Raw genomic sequence first — 14,990 nt, forward strand, 5'->3', positions numbered from 1 at the left:
AAGGGGATCTTAATAAGAAATAGAAATTATTGAACACAACAGCAGGCAAGCCTCAGAATTGTGGAAAAATAATAGAACCATAAGCACAGAAGGAGGCCATTCGGCCCATCATGCCTGTACCGGCTCTTTGAACGATCTATTCAATTAGTCCCACTCCCCTACACTTTCCCCATAGCCCTGCAAATTTTTTCTTTTTAAGTATATATCCACTTCTCTTTTGAAAGCTATTATTGAATCCGCTTCCAGCACCCTTTCAGGCAGTGTGTTCTAGATCATAACAACCCGCTGCGCAAAAAGAATTCTCATCTCCCCTCTGCTTACCGACCTTCCTGCCAGTGGAAACAGTTTCTCCCTATCTACTCATCAAAACCCTTCATAATTTTGAACACTCCTATTAAATCTCCGCTTCACCTTCTTTGTTCTAAGTAAATTTGCTTTAAATACTTCGTCATATTTGTGGATCTGGAATTGTTTTGTAAAGATTCATATAGGAAACCTGCCCAAAGTAAACAATGTAAAAATTATGTATTAAATGACATTTTTTTTATAAATGGCTAGTGTATTTTTTTTTTCGGTTTCTGTTCGATGTCCAGCGCCACAGCGGTCAGGACGGTCCCTCCACATTGTTGAAGTTATTTGTTAAGATGTAGCCTTGCCCGACACTCGACTCTGCCAGCTACACCTGGTGCTGTGTATTCTATTCGTTGATGGTTGGGATGTTTCAAAAAGTAGGGCCTCTCAGTACGGAAGGGGAGGAGGGGAGAGCGGGAAGGAGAGCAGGAGGGAGGGAGGGAGGGGATGACAGGGAGCTGGGAAGCTAATGAGAGTGACCCTATCTTGCCACATCCTGCTATAGTGGTGGCACTCTCACCTCTGAGCCTGACGGATGTGGGTTCAAGTCCCACTCCGAAGACTTGACCGCATAATCCAGGAAGACACTCCAGTGCAGTACTGAGGGAGTGCTGCACTGTCAGAGGTGCAGTCTTTCGGCTGAGACATTAAACTGCTGCCCCAACTGTCCTCTCGGGTGGATGTAAATGATCCCATGGCACTATTTCGAAGAAGAGCAGGGTCAATATTTATCCCTCAGCTAATATCACTAAAAAATGCAGATGATCTGGTTATTATCATATGACTGTTTGTGGGAGCTTACTGTGCATAAATTGGCTGCCTCATTTCCTACATTACAACATCGACTACACTTCAAAAGCTTTCTCCTTCCTTTCTTTCTTTCTAAGGGGTGGACTACAAATTTCAGGAACACATTTTCATTATGCAATGGGCTATCATTTTCATAACTTGTTCAGGAATACTTTCTTACTCCATGTAGTCACCAGAGGTGCTTCAGTACTTATCTGTGGCATTTTAACAGTGTAAATATAAATATATTGCAAAAGGGAAGCTTGGGGAAAAAACCTGCTAAAGCCACATACCAGCACTGATAACATTTATTTATATTCTTGTTAATATTTAGAGTGAGAAAGCAGGGAAATAGAAACACTAAGGGCAGGATTTTCCACTGGGGTCATTTTGCCACTGGCGCTGGTTTGGGTTATGATCAGAGTTCATTCTACACACAGGGTGGGCTTCCACCCACATTTGTAAACAGCATCTCTGTATTCTCGACAGAGAAAGAAGAAACACTTGCATTAGTCCTTCGCGACCTTATTGCATTTCTACCTTTCACGACCTCAGGACGACCCAAAGCACTTTGCAGCCAATGAAGTACTTTTGAAGTGTAGTCACTATTGTAATGTAGGAAACGTGGCAGTCAATTTGTGCACAGCAAGCTCCCACAAACAGCAATAAAATAAATGACCAGATTATCTGTCTTAGGTGTTGGTTGAGGGATAAATATATTTCCAGGGCACCGGGGAGAATTCCCTTGCTCTTCTTCAAAATAATGCCACAAGATCTTTTATGTTCACCTGCGAGTAGAGATGGGGCCTCAATTTAACGTCGCATCCAAAAAACGGCACCTCCAACAGTGCAGCACTCCCTCAGTACTGCACTGGAGTGTCAGCCTAGATTTTGTACTCATGCCCCTGAAGTGGGATTGAAACCCACAACCTTCTGACTCAGAGGGTGAGAGTGCTACCCACTGAGCCATGGCTGACACAGATAGTCAACAGGAATGGGAAGCCTGGCTGATTCTTCTTCCTCTCAAGCCTGAGGACATTGAGGCAACTACTGCCACTCCGGATGAGATCAATCATCTCAGCAGAGCCCATAATTTGGGCTCAGTACCGCATCAGGTTGTGAACTTCCTCAATGAGGCATCTGAGGAAATATTAGGAATGCCACCATTAGAAACAGTGAAGGAATGCTGCTTTTTTAAACAGAAAAATCAAAATATAGGAAGAGAAATAAGGAAGGATAAGTAAACTACAGCAGGAGAGTAGAAATACAGCAACATGGGTTTAGTGGTGAGGACTGTTAACAAGGAGTTCACCATAGAACCTTTCACAACAAGTGCATATGCCAATTTATTCAAGTATAACCAGGGAACGGTAGTGTAGCAGTAATATCACTGGGCTAGTAATCCCCATAACCTAGACTAATGATCCAGGGACATAAGTTCAAATCCCACCATGGCAGCTGGGGAATGTAAATTCAGTTAATTAAATAAATCTGGAATAATTGCTAGTATCAGTAATGGTAACCATGATTGTTGTTAAAAACCCATCTGGTTCACTAATGCCCTTTAGGGAAGGAAACCTGCTGTCCTTACCTGGTCTGGCCTATATGTGACTCCAGACTCCAGACCCACAGCAATGTGGTTGACTCTTAACTGCCCTCTGAAATGGCCTAGCAAACCATGCAGTTGTAACAAACGGCTACAAAACATAAGAATGAAACTGGACATACCACCTGACATCGACCTCGACACCGGCTATGGACATGACAATGGCACACCCAGCCCAACTCTGCAAAGGCCTCATCACCAACATCTGGGGACTTGTGCCAAAATTGCGAGAGCTGTTGCACAGACTAGTCAAACAACAGCCTGACATAGTCATACTCACAGAATCATACCTTTCAGCCAATGTCCCAAACTCCTGCATCACCATCCCTGGGTATGTCCTGTCCCACTGGCACAACAAATCCAGGACCAGGTCCACCAGGGGTGGAAGCACAGTGGGGAAAGAGTGGCCCTGGAAGTGCTCAACATTGACTCTGGACCCCATGAAGTCTCATGGCTTCAGGTCAAGCATGGGCAAGGAAACCTGCTGATTACCCCCTCCCTCAGCTGATGAATCAATACTCCTCTATGTTTAACACCACTTGGAAGAAGCACTGAGAGTAGCAAGGGCACAGAATGTACTCTGGGTGGGAGACTTCAATGTCGGTGGCATAGTGGTTAGCACTGTTGCCTCACAGCGCCAGGGACCCGGGTTCGAATCTGGCCTCGGGTGACTGTCTGTGTGGAGTTTGCACATTCTCCCCGTGTTTGCGTGGGTTTTCTCCGGGTGCTCCGGTTTCCTCCCACAGTCCAAAGATGTGCGGGTTAGGTTGATTGGCTCTGATAAATTGACCCTTAGTGTTAGGGGGATTAAATATGTGGGGTTACGGGGATAGAGTGGGATATGTGTTGGTGTAGGGGTTACGGGGATCGGGTGGGATATGTGTCGGTGCAGGCTCGATGGGCCGAAATGGCCTCTATCTGCACTGTGGGGTTTCTGTGTGTGATTCTGTGTGTCTGTGTGTGAGTGGCTTGGTAGCACCACTGCTGGCCAAGTCCTGAAGGACATAACTCCCAGTCTGGGCCTGCGACAGGTGATGAGAGAACCAACATGAGGGAAAACCTACTTGACCTCGTCCTCACCAATCTACCTGTCGCAGATGCATCTGTCCATGACAGTATTGGTAGCAGTGTACACCACACAGTCATTGTGGAGATGAAGTCCCGTCTTCACACTGAGAACACTCTTTATCGTGTTGTGTGGCTCTACCAACGTGCTAAATGGGATAGATTCAGAACAGGTCTACCAGCTCAAAACTGGGCTGTGGGCCATCAGCAGCAGAATTGTATTCCACCACAATCTGTAACCTCATGACCTGGCATATCCCTCACTCTACCATTACCACCAAGCCAAGGGACCAACCCTGGTTCAACAAGGAGTGTAGAAGAGCATGTTAGGAGCAGCACCAGGCGTACCTAAAAATGAGGTGTCAACCTGGGGAAGCTGCAACACAGGACTACATGCATGCTAAAAAGTGGAAGCAGCATGCTATAGACAGGGCTAACGGATCAGATCAAAGCTCTGCAGTCATGAATGGTGGTGGACCATTAAACAACTAACGGGAGGAGGGGGCTCCATGAATATCCCCATCCTCAATGATGGTGGAGCCCAGCACGTGAGTGCAAAAGACAAGGCTGAAGCGTTTGCAACCATCTTCAGCCAGAAGTGCCGAGTGGATGATCCATATTGGCCTACTCCTGAGGTCCCCACCATCACAGAAGCCAGTCTTCAGCTAATTCGATTCACTCCACGTGAAATCAAGAAATGGCTGAGCGCACTGGATACAGCAAAGGCTATGTGCCCCGGCTATCATGCTGAAGACTTGTGCTCCAGAATTAGCTGTGCCTCTAGCCAAGCTGTTCCAGTACAGCTACAACACTGGCATCTATCCGACAATGTGGAAAACTGCCCAGGTATGTCCTGTCCACAAAAAGCAGGACAAATCCAATCCGGCCAATTACCGCCCCCATCAGTCTACTCTCAATCATTAGCAAAGTGATGGAAGGTGCTATCAAGTGGCACTTACTCACCAATAATCTGCTCACTGATGCCCAGTTTGGGTTCCGCCAAGGCCACTCGGCTCCCAACCTCATTACAGCCTTGGCTCAAACATGGACAAAGGAGCTGAATTCCAGAGAGTGACTGCCCTTGACATCAAGGCAGCATTTAACTGAGTGTGGCATCAAGGAGCCCTACTAAAACTGAAGTCAATGGGAATCGGGGAAAATGCTCCACTGGCTGGAGTCATACCTAGCACAAAGGAAGATGATTGTGGTGATTGAAGGTCAATCATCACAGTTCCAGGACATCGCTGCAGGAATTCCTCAGGGCAGTGTCCTAGGCCCAACCATCTTCAGCTGCTTCATCAATGACTTTCCCTCCAACATAAGGTCAGAAATGGAAATGTTCGCAGATGACTGCACAGTGTTCAGCGCCATTCACAACTCCTCAGATAATGAAGCAGTCCATGCCCGCATGCAACAAGACCTGGATGACGTTCAGGCTTGGGCTGATAACTGGCAGGTAACATTCGCACTACTGAAGTGCCAGGCAATGACATAGAAACATAGAAACATAGAAGATAGGAGCAGGAGTAGGCCATTCGGCCCCTCGAGCCTGCTCCGCCATTCAATGAGATCATGGCTGATCATCCAAATTCAGTACCGTGTCCCTGCCTTCTCCCCATATCCCTTGATCCCTTTAGCCTTAAGAAATATATCTAACTCCTTCTTGAATATATTTAATGAATTGGCCTCCACTGCTTTCTGTGGTAGAGAATTCCACAGGTTCACCACTCTCTGGGTGAAGAAATTCCTCCTCACCTCTGTCCTAAGTGGCTTACCCCTTATCATTAGACTATGACCCCTGGTTCTGGACTCCACCGCCATCGGGAACATCCTTCCTGCATCTAGTCTGTCTAATCCTGTTAGAATTTTATAAGTTTCGATGAGATCCCATCTCATTCTTCTAAACTCCAGCGTGTATAAGCCCAATCAACCCAATATCTCCTCATACATCATTCCTGCCATCCCAGGTATCAGCCTGGTGAATCTTCGCTGCACTCCCTCCATGACAAGAACATCCTTCCTCAGGTAAGGCGACCAAAACTGCACACAATACTCAAGGTGTAGTCTCACCAATGCCCTGTACAACTGCAGCAAGACATCCTTGTTCCTGTACTCGAACCCTCGCGCTACGAAGGCCAACATACCATTTGCCTTCTTAACTGCCTGCTGCACCTGCATGCTTACCTTCAGCGACTGGTGCACAAGGACACCCAGGTCTCGTTGCACTTCCCCTTCTCCCAATCTATTGCCGTTCAGATAATAATCTGCCTTCCTGTTTTTGACACCAAAGTGGATAACCTAGCATTTAACAACGTTATATTGCATCGGCCATGATTCTGCCCAATCACCCAACCTGTCCAAATCATACTGGAGTTTCTCGGCATCCTCCTCACAGCACACACGCCCACCCAGCTTTGTGTCGTCTGCAAACTTGGAGATATTACATCTAGTTCCCTCGTCTAGATCATTAATATATATTGTGAATAGCTGGGGTCCTAGTACCGATCCTGCGGTACCCCACTAGTCACTGCCTGCCACTCGGAAAAAGACCCGTTTATTCCAACTCTTTGCTTTCTGTCTGCCAACCAGTTCTCTATCCAAGCCAATACCTTGCCCCCAATCCCATGTGCCTTAACTTTACACGCTAATCTCTTATGCGGGACCTTATCGAAAGCCTTCTGAAAGTCCAAATACACCACATCCACTGGTTCTCCCTTATCTATTTTACCAGTTACATCCTCAAAAAATTCCAGTAGATTAGTCAAGCACGATTTAGCTTTTGTAAATTCATGTTGACTTTGTCCGATCCTGTCACTGTCTTTCAAGTGCTCTGCTATTACATCTTTTATAATGGACTCTAACATTTTCCCCACTACCGATGTCTCCGTTTTCTCTCTACCACCTTTTTTGAATAGTGGGGTAACATTAGTTACCCTCCAATCCATGGGTACTGTTCCAGAGTCTATCGAATTTTGGAAGATGACCAGCAATGCATCTACTATTTCTAGGGCCACTTCCTTAAGTACCCTAGAATGTAGATTATCAGGCCCTGGGGATTTATTGGCCTTCAATCCCGTCAATTTCCCTAACACCATTTTCCTACAAATACTGATTTCTTTCAGTACCTCCCTCTCATTAGACCCTATGTTCCCCGACATCTCTGGGAGGTTATTTGTGTCCTCCTTTTTGAAGACAGAACCAAAGTATGTGTTTAATTGGTATGATAGCAAAATACTGCAGATGCTGGAAATCCAAAATAACAACAGAAAATGCTGGAAAAACTCAGCAGGCCAGGCAACATCCGTGGAGAGAAATTACAGTCGACGTTTCGGGTCTAATCCTTTTTCAAAACTGGAAGGGAAATGAAATAGATCGAAAGGCAGGGCTGGGAGGGAACAAAAGAAGTGGAGAGACATTAAGAGGTATTCAAAACGAGATGAGATGGTGATAGGGGACTAGTGGAGACAAAAGACGGCTCAGATTAGGTGTGAAATGGTCTGGCAGAATGAGAGACAGCTGCCATGTGGGAGAGAGAAAAAAAAGGGAAGAGGGGGAAGGGAAAAACCGAAACCAAGGGGTGGATAAAGAATGTAAATAAAAATGTAATAGGGGCCGAGGTTATGATCTGAAATTGTTGAACTCGATATTGAGTCCGGAAGGCTGCAAAGTGCCCAATCGGAAGATGAGGTGCAGTTCCTCAAGTTTACGTTGAGCTTTCATGGAACAATGCAAGAGGCCAAGGACGGTGAGGTCCGAGTGGGAATGGAGTGGTGAATTAAAATGACAGGCGACCGGAAGCTCGGGGTCACCCTTACGGACTGAACGGAGGTGTTCCGCAAAGTGGTCACCCAATCTGCGTTTGGTCTCCCCAATGTAGAGGAGACCACATCGTGAGCAGCGAATACAGTATACTAGATTGCAAGAAGTACAAGTAAATCCTGTTTCACCTGGAAGGGGTGTTTGGGGCCCTGGAAAGTGGGAAGGGGGGAGGTATAGGGGCAGGTGTTACATCTCCTGCGCTTGCACGGGAAGGTGCCAGGCGAAGGGGAAGGGGTGCTGGGGGTGATAGAGGAGTGGACTAGGATGTCTCGGAGGGAGCGGTCCCTACGGAATGCTGAAAGGGGAGTGGAGGGGAAGATGCGTTTGGTGGTGGGATCACTTTGGAGGTAGCAGAAATGGCGGAGGATGATCCGTTGAATGTGGAGGTTGGTGGGGTGAAAGGTGAGGACAAGGGGAACCCTATCGTGGTTCCGGGAGGGAGGGGCTGAGGTGAGGGCAGAAGTGCGGGAGATAGAATGGACACGGTCGAGGGCCGTGTCAACCATGGTAGAGGGGAATCCTCGGTTGAGGAAAAAGGAAGACATGTCGGAAGCACTGGTGTGGAAGGTGGCATCGTCGGAGCAGATGCGGCGGAGACAGAGAAACTGGGAGAATGGAATAGAGTCCTTACAGGAGGCGGGGCGGGAGGAAGTGTAGTCCAGGTAGCTGTGGGAGTCAGTGGGCTTGCAGTGAATATTGGTCAATAACCTATCCCCAGAGATGGAGACGGAGAAGTCGAGGAAGGGAAGGGAAGAGTCAGAGATGGACCATGTGAAGGTGAAGGAAGGGTGGAAATTGGAGGCAAAATGAATGAAATTGTCTAGTTCAGGGCGAGAGCAGGAAACAGCACCGATACAGTCATCAATGTATCGGAAAAAGAGGTGAGGGAGGGGACCTGAGTAGGACTGGAACAAAGAGTGTTCCACATATCCCACGAAAAGGCAGGCATAGCTAGGACCCATGCGGGTACCCATAGCAACACCTTTGATTTGGAGGAAATGAGTGGAGTTAAATAAGAAGTTGTTCAATATGAGAACAAGTTCAGCCAGGCGGAGGAGGGTAGTGGTGGATGGGGACTGGTCGGGCCTCTGTTCAAGGAAGAAGCGGAGCGCCCTCAGGCCATCCTGGTGGGGGATGGAGGTGTAGAAGGATTGCACATCCATGGTGAAAAGGAAGCTGTTGGGGCCAGGAAACTGGAAACTGTTAAAGTGGCAGAGGGCGTCCGAAGAGTCGCGGATGTAGGTGGGAAGAGATTGGACAAGGGGAGAAAAGATAGAGTCGAGATAGGAAGAGATAAGTTCCGTGGGACAAGAACAGGCTGAAACGATGGGTCTACCAGGGCAGTCCTGTTTGTGGATCTTGGGAAGGAGGTAGAAGCGGGCTGTGCGGGGTTGGGGAACTATGAGGTTGGTGGCCATGGGGGGAAGATCTCCAGAGGAGATGAGGTCAGTGACAGTCTTGGAAACGGTGGTTTGATGTTCGGTAGTGGGGTCATGGTCCAGGTGGAGGTAGGAGGAGGTGGCGGAGAGTTGGCATTCAGCTTCCGCTAGGTAGAGGTCAGTTCACCAAACAACAACAGCACCACCCTTGTCAGCAGGTTTAATGCCAATGTCAGGGTTGGATCTAAGAGAATGGAGTGCTGCAAGTTCAGAGGGAGGTAGGTTGGAGTGAGTGAGGGGAGCAGAGAAATGGAGACGGCCGATGTCACGGCAGCAGTTAGCGATGAAAAGATCTAGAGAGGGTAAGAGAACAAATTCTGTAGTTCATCCATGCGATCTTTGAATGTTTGCCATTGCCTACCAACCGTCAACCCTTTGAGTGACATTCCCCAATCAATCCTACCCAACTCGCGCCTCATACCATTGTAGTTTCCTTTATTTAAATTCAGGACCCTAGTCTCTGAGTCAACTACTTCACTCTCCATCTTAATGAATAATTCCTACATATTATGATCGCTCCGACCCAAGGGGATTCGCACAACAAGATTGCTAATTAATTCTTTCTCATTACATAATACCCGGTCTAAGATGGCCTGATCTCTAGTTGGTTCCTCGACATATTGGTCCAGGAAACCATCCCGTATGCATAGAATCATAGAGTCATAGGCCTAGAAATTCAGTGGCCTGCGCCACCAGTTTGCGCCCAAAGAGGGCTTTTGCGCCACTGTGCAAACCTACCGCGATATTTAGCGGGGCGCTAATGGCGGCGTTAGCCAGTAGCGCTGCGCCGCCACCGATGACATCATCGGTGTGCGCAGCGCCCCGCTATCGCCCCGCTGGCCATATTTGGTTGCTGCCGCCTCCCCCGCGCCGGCCGCAAACAGCGACCGGTACACGGGGCCTACCTGTGCCGGTAGTGGGGCGAGTTAAGGTGGAGGTGCGGCCGGCTGCTTTTTCGGCGGCTGCCTGCCCGCACCTCCGTCCCTGGCCTCCTTCACCACCCCCCCGCGGCATTGCCGGCTGTTTCCAGAGAGCCCGGCACTTCTCCTTGGTGCCGGGCTCATTTGCCGGCACTCGCGAGCGGGGATCGCGCTGTTGCAGGCACCTCCCCCTTAAGACTGAGAGGAAGGCCTGCAGTACCGTAGGCTGCCGTGCCGCAGCGGGTGGCGCTGTGGCACTTTGCACACCGATATTCAGTTTCAGCGCCCCAAGCGGGGCGCCGAAACCCTTGTTTAGCGGCCGGCTTCCACTTGGGGCGCTGAAACTGAATATCCCGCTGGCGCAAGTGGCTCCGCGCGCAGCGGTAATTCCGGCGCCCAGGCGAGCTGGGCGCCCCTAACTGAATTTCTAGGCCAGAGAGTTATACAGCACAGAAAGAGGCCCTTCGGCCCATCGCGTCCGCGCCGGCCATCAAGCCCTGTCTAATCTAATCCCATTTTCCAGCATTTGGTCCATAGCCTTGTATGCTATGGCATTTCAAGTGCTCATCCAAATGCTTCTTGAATGTTGTGAGGGTTCCTGCCTCTACCACCCTTTCAGGCAGTGAGTTCCAGATTCCAACCACCCTCTGGGTGAAATTTTTTTTCCTCAAATCCCCTCTAAACCTCCTGCCCCTTACTTTGAATCTCTGCCCCCTTGTTATTGACCCCTCTACTAAGGGGAAAAGTTCCTTTCTATCCACCCTATCTATGCCCCTCATAATTTTGTATACCTCAATCAGGTCCCCCCTCAGCCTTCTTTGCTCCAAGGAAAACAACCCGAGCCTGTCTAATCTTTCTTCATAGCTGAAGCGCTCCAGCCCAGGTAACATCCTGGTAAAACTCCTCTACACCCTCTCCAAAGCAATCACATCCTTCCGTGTGGCGACCAGAACTGCACACAGTACTCCAGCCGTGGCCTTACCAGCGTTTTGTACAGCTCCATCATAACCTCCCTGCTTTTATATTCTATGCCTCGGCTAATGATGGCAAGTATCCCATATGCCTTTTTAACCACCTTATCCACCTGTTGTGCTGCCTTCAGGGATCTATGGACATGCACACCAAGGTCCCTCTGATCCTCTGTCTTTCCTAGGGTCTTACCATTCATTGTGTATTTCCTTGCCTTGTTAGTCCGTCCAAAATGCATCACCTCACACTTTTCAGGGTTAAATTCCATTTGCCACTGTTGCGCCCATCTGACCAACCCATCTATATCGTCCTGTAGCCTGAGGCTTCCCGCCTCGCTATTTACCACTCCACCAATTTTCGTGTCATCTGCGAACTTACTGATCATACCTTTTACATTCGCATCCAAATCATTAATGTAGACCACAAATGTAAAGTCTGTGGGTTGTGCAGTTAATAAATACACAGACTTCAGAAGTAACAAACAAACAGGTCTTTACTATTCGAAGGTCCGGGCGAATCTGCCCCAGAAATCCTGCTACAACACTTATATACTGGTGTGGTCACTATCGGTATTACAGTATACAGAAGCCAAACAAATAGTGCCACACCTAAAGTTGTTCCCTTAAAGGTGAACGGTTACATTCAATAGTTCCCTTAAAGGTAGACGGGTACATACACTACAATCCTCCCTTTTTAGCTTATTACTTACAGAGTCCCCGTTAAACATACATATCTTCAACTTCCTATAAAACAAATTACAGCTATAATCTCGGTGGAGTCAATGTCATATAAAACAATTTACAAATATAATCTCGGTGGAAACAGTTCACAGGTTCCGTCTCTGCGGAAACAGTTCATAGATTCAGTCTCTGATCTTGACTCGTTCCGAACAACATTTCTTTGGGGTAGCCGGTTCACCTGGCTAGCGTGACTCCTCCATAGCCTTTTTCTTGACGTAGCAGCTTGAACTTTCGTCCTGTTGAACCAGCAGTGCGGACTTTGACAACCAACTGGCTGTCTTGACATTTACCAGTTTTTCAACTAATTTAGCTCCTTTCGTAATGTCCCGCCTGGAATGGTAGAAGTGCTAATATTTTAGACAGTTATTATCTTCTGCTTCTTCTTTTTCTTTTCTGCCTTTTTGAAACTCTCGGAGCTCCTTTCTCGGCTGCCAGCTGTAGTGCCACCAACTCTCTATGTTCCTTAGCCCTTAAGTGCTTCATTCGGATTTCAGCACTTTGAGAGTTTTCATCACAAGCTGGGCAGACCACATCCTCATAATATTCAGTGTCACTCAACAGGTCATGGTAATATTCAGGTTCGTCCTGAGTTAGGCCAGCGAGAGAGACTTCTTCTTCCTCCTCACCCGTCTGGACGTTAGCTGACGGTGGTTCCTTCCCTAAACATCTTTCTTGAAAAGCCTTCTTCATGCATTCATATTCATCCCGCTCTTCCTGGGTTATCTGCCATTCCTTCACGACGGACCTCATTTGTGAGTTCAATACCTTCCTTTCCACCGGTAATTGCGTTATCAGGCTATTTAACCCTTCTACTGAAGTAACGGTTTCCACCTTCTTCTGTTCACCTTGACGTGATTCAACGTACTTTTGGCATCCTTGTAAAATTTGTGTTGCCACCTCAGCTATCTCCGTGACTTTTGAGAGCTCCGAACTCGTTCCCCCTGAAGATTGAAGCTCGTGTTCAGATTGTTCCCCTTGCAGAGTCTTGTCCTTCAGCATATGAAGGAGTTGGCCGACCGTTAACTCTTCCCTGGGAACATGGTGGATCAGAGTCTTCTCCATTTCATCCACCTCTTTCTCCAATACTTCCACCTTACGTTCCTCTTGAACTTTGGCTTTCAGCGCTCGGAAAAGTTGCGCCCTGATGCTCTCTAGTTCATGTTCAGGGACCATTCTTACAGTGTCCTGTTCTTCCACTGCAAGGATTCCCAGTTGAATCTGTTCTTCAAGTTGTTGAACCTCAGGCATTGCCGCCTCATATTTGTCTTGGGTGTTCTTCAATGTTTTTATAAGTTCTTGGACATCCTGTCTTTCATGCTCTGCCATGATTTTCACCTCTAATTCCTCATCTATGGATGGAGCTTCTATCGATGAGTCTGTCTTGGCCTTGAGCTCATCAAGAATTTCCTGCAGCCTTTGGACTTCTTGCTCATGTTCAACCTTTAGTTGTTCATATGCTTCTACTGAAACTAGCTTTTCGGAGGCTGCCGAGTTAACCCCCTTCTGAATTGTAGCCTGGGCCTGTTCATACTGTTCTTTCAACTTCTCACACTCTGCTTGTAAGGAGTCGTAAAGAAGAACTGGAATAAAATCCTGGCTCCCTGAAGATTCCTCTTCCTTTGGTTCATTCTGTAAATATTCTAGTTCCTGAACAGCATCAGGGGAATGTGATTGGTATTTGACCATGATGGCTCTATGGTTGCTCTCTGCTTGAGCTAGCTGTCTCTGTAGTCTTTCCAGGTTCCCCCATTTGGTGTCCCAGAACTTTTCCATATTTTTCATCTCCTGTACGAGACGATCACTCAACTGTTCTAATTGTTGTCGTACTTTGACATAAGTTTGCGTCCGAGCTCGGTGTTCTTCCGTCATGGATGAATCCTTTGCTTGAACAGGCTCAGAATTCTCTGTCAACCTGGAGTTCTGCTCTGCAGCTTTATTCTTCTTGGTACCATAAGTCCTTCTGCCTGTCTTCGTTTTCGACTTGGTCTTATCATCATCCATTTCAGAATCTGAGCTAATAGCTTGCACCGAGTCCTCCCTCATTATGGCTTTTAGGTAATGCCATTCCATGTCTATTTTCTTAATCCACTCCCACCCTAAAAGTGGTGGTCCTCCCTCAGGTAATACGTACAAGCTCATTCTTGGGTGTTCTTTACCCCTATCTCTCACCTTGACTCTTATTTTCCCCACGGGGTATACGTTATGCCCAGTGTATGTCTGTAATACGAACTTGGTATTTCTTAAAGGTATGTGAGAGAATAGCCGGTGGTAGTCCCTTCGGTTGATGACTGATAGAGCTGATCCAGTGTCCAGCTCCATTCTTATTTGGACTCCAGCTATTTTTAGTATGACCCAGATGGCCTGTAGATCCGTTTCTTTACCCACATTGTGGATTCTCAGACTACCCAGCTCCTGGTTGTTTGGGTCTGAGTCTGAATTCTGTTCGTCTGAACTCTTCTCAGCCACCTTGTGTACCTTGTTGTACTTTTCTGGTGGTGGCTTCCTTTGATTATTGATCTTTTTCCCGGACCGGCATACCTTCGCGATGTGACCCAGTTTGCCACATTTCCTACACTCTTGGTTCTTAAACCAGCATTGATTCTGGTCATGCGTTGCCTTCCCACAACGGTAGCATTTTGTTGTGCTTGAAGTAATTTGGTCCACCCCGAGTGCCGCCGCCTTTAGTTGCATTTCCGCCGTTCCTTTCGCTGCGGCTTCGTGCGATGCAGCTATAAGGACAGCCCTGTCCAGTGTGAGGTCATTCTCTTCCAGTAGTCGCTTCTGCGTCCCTTCTTTGGACAATCCGCATACGAACTTGTCCCGCAGCGCTTCTGTCAGATTCCCTCCGAACTGGCAGTATTTCGCTAGCCTACGCAGTTCGACCAAGTATTCCGCATTGCTTTCGTCTTTCTTCTGCGTTCTTGCGTAGAATTTGAATCGTTCAGCCAGCATCAACAGTGTGGGGTTCAAGTGGTCCTTCAGCACAGCCACAATCTCTTCGAAGGTCTGATCCGCTGGTTTATTTGGTGCTATTAGATGCTTCAAGAGCCCGTATGTTTTTGCCCCCATCGAGTTTAGCAATGTTATCGCCTTGTCGTCTTCCTCTATTTTGTTGGCTTCGCAATAGATTTCTATGCGTTCCACGTACGTGGCCCAGTCTTCTATTTCAGAATTAAAGTCGTTAATATTCCCTCGCATAGGCATCTTTCTTCCCTTGGGAGCAGCACCAGTATTTCTTATTTATTTATTTGTTTCTAAGATGGCGGTTTTCCCGCGAAATCGGCGGTTTCCC

The 14,990-nt window shown here is 47.6% G+C and overlaps 1 protein-coding gene across 2 annotated transcripts in view; it reads right to left on the bottom strand.

The window, feature by feature from the left end:
- Positions 1–14,990, bottom strand: part of palm2akap2 (PALM2 and AKAP2 fusion) — a 391,333-nt gene that overhangs the window by 228,204 nt on the left and 148,139 nt on the right. The gene's annotated exons all lie outside the window — the stretch shown is intronic.

This window comes from Somniosus microcephalus, chromosome 1, assembly GCF_052327205.1.
Source record: "Somniosus microcephalus isolate GS21.2 chromosome 1, FLI_Smic_1.0, whole genome shotgun sequence".
Lineage (NCBI taxonomy): Eukaryota > Metazoa > Chordata > Chondrichthyes > Squaliformes > Somniosidae > Somniosus > Somniosus microcephalus.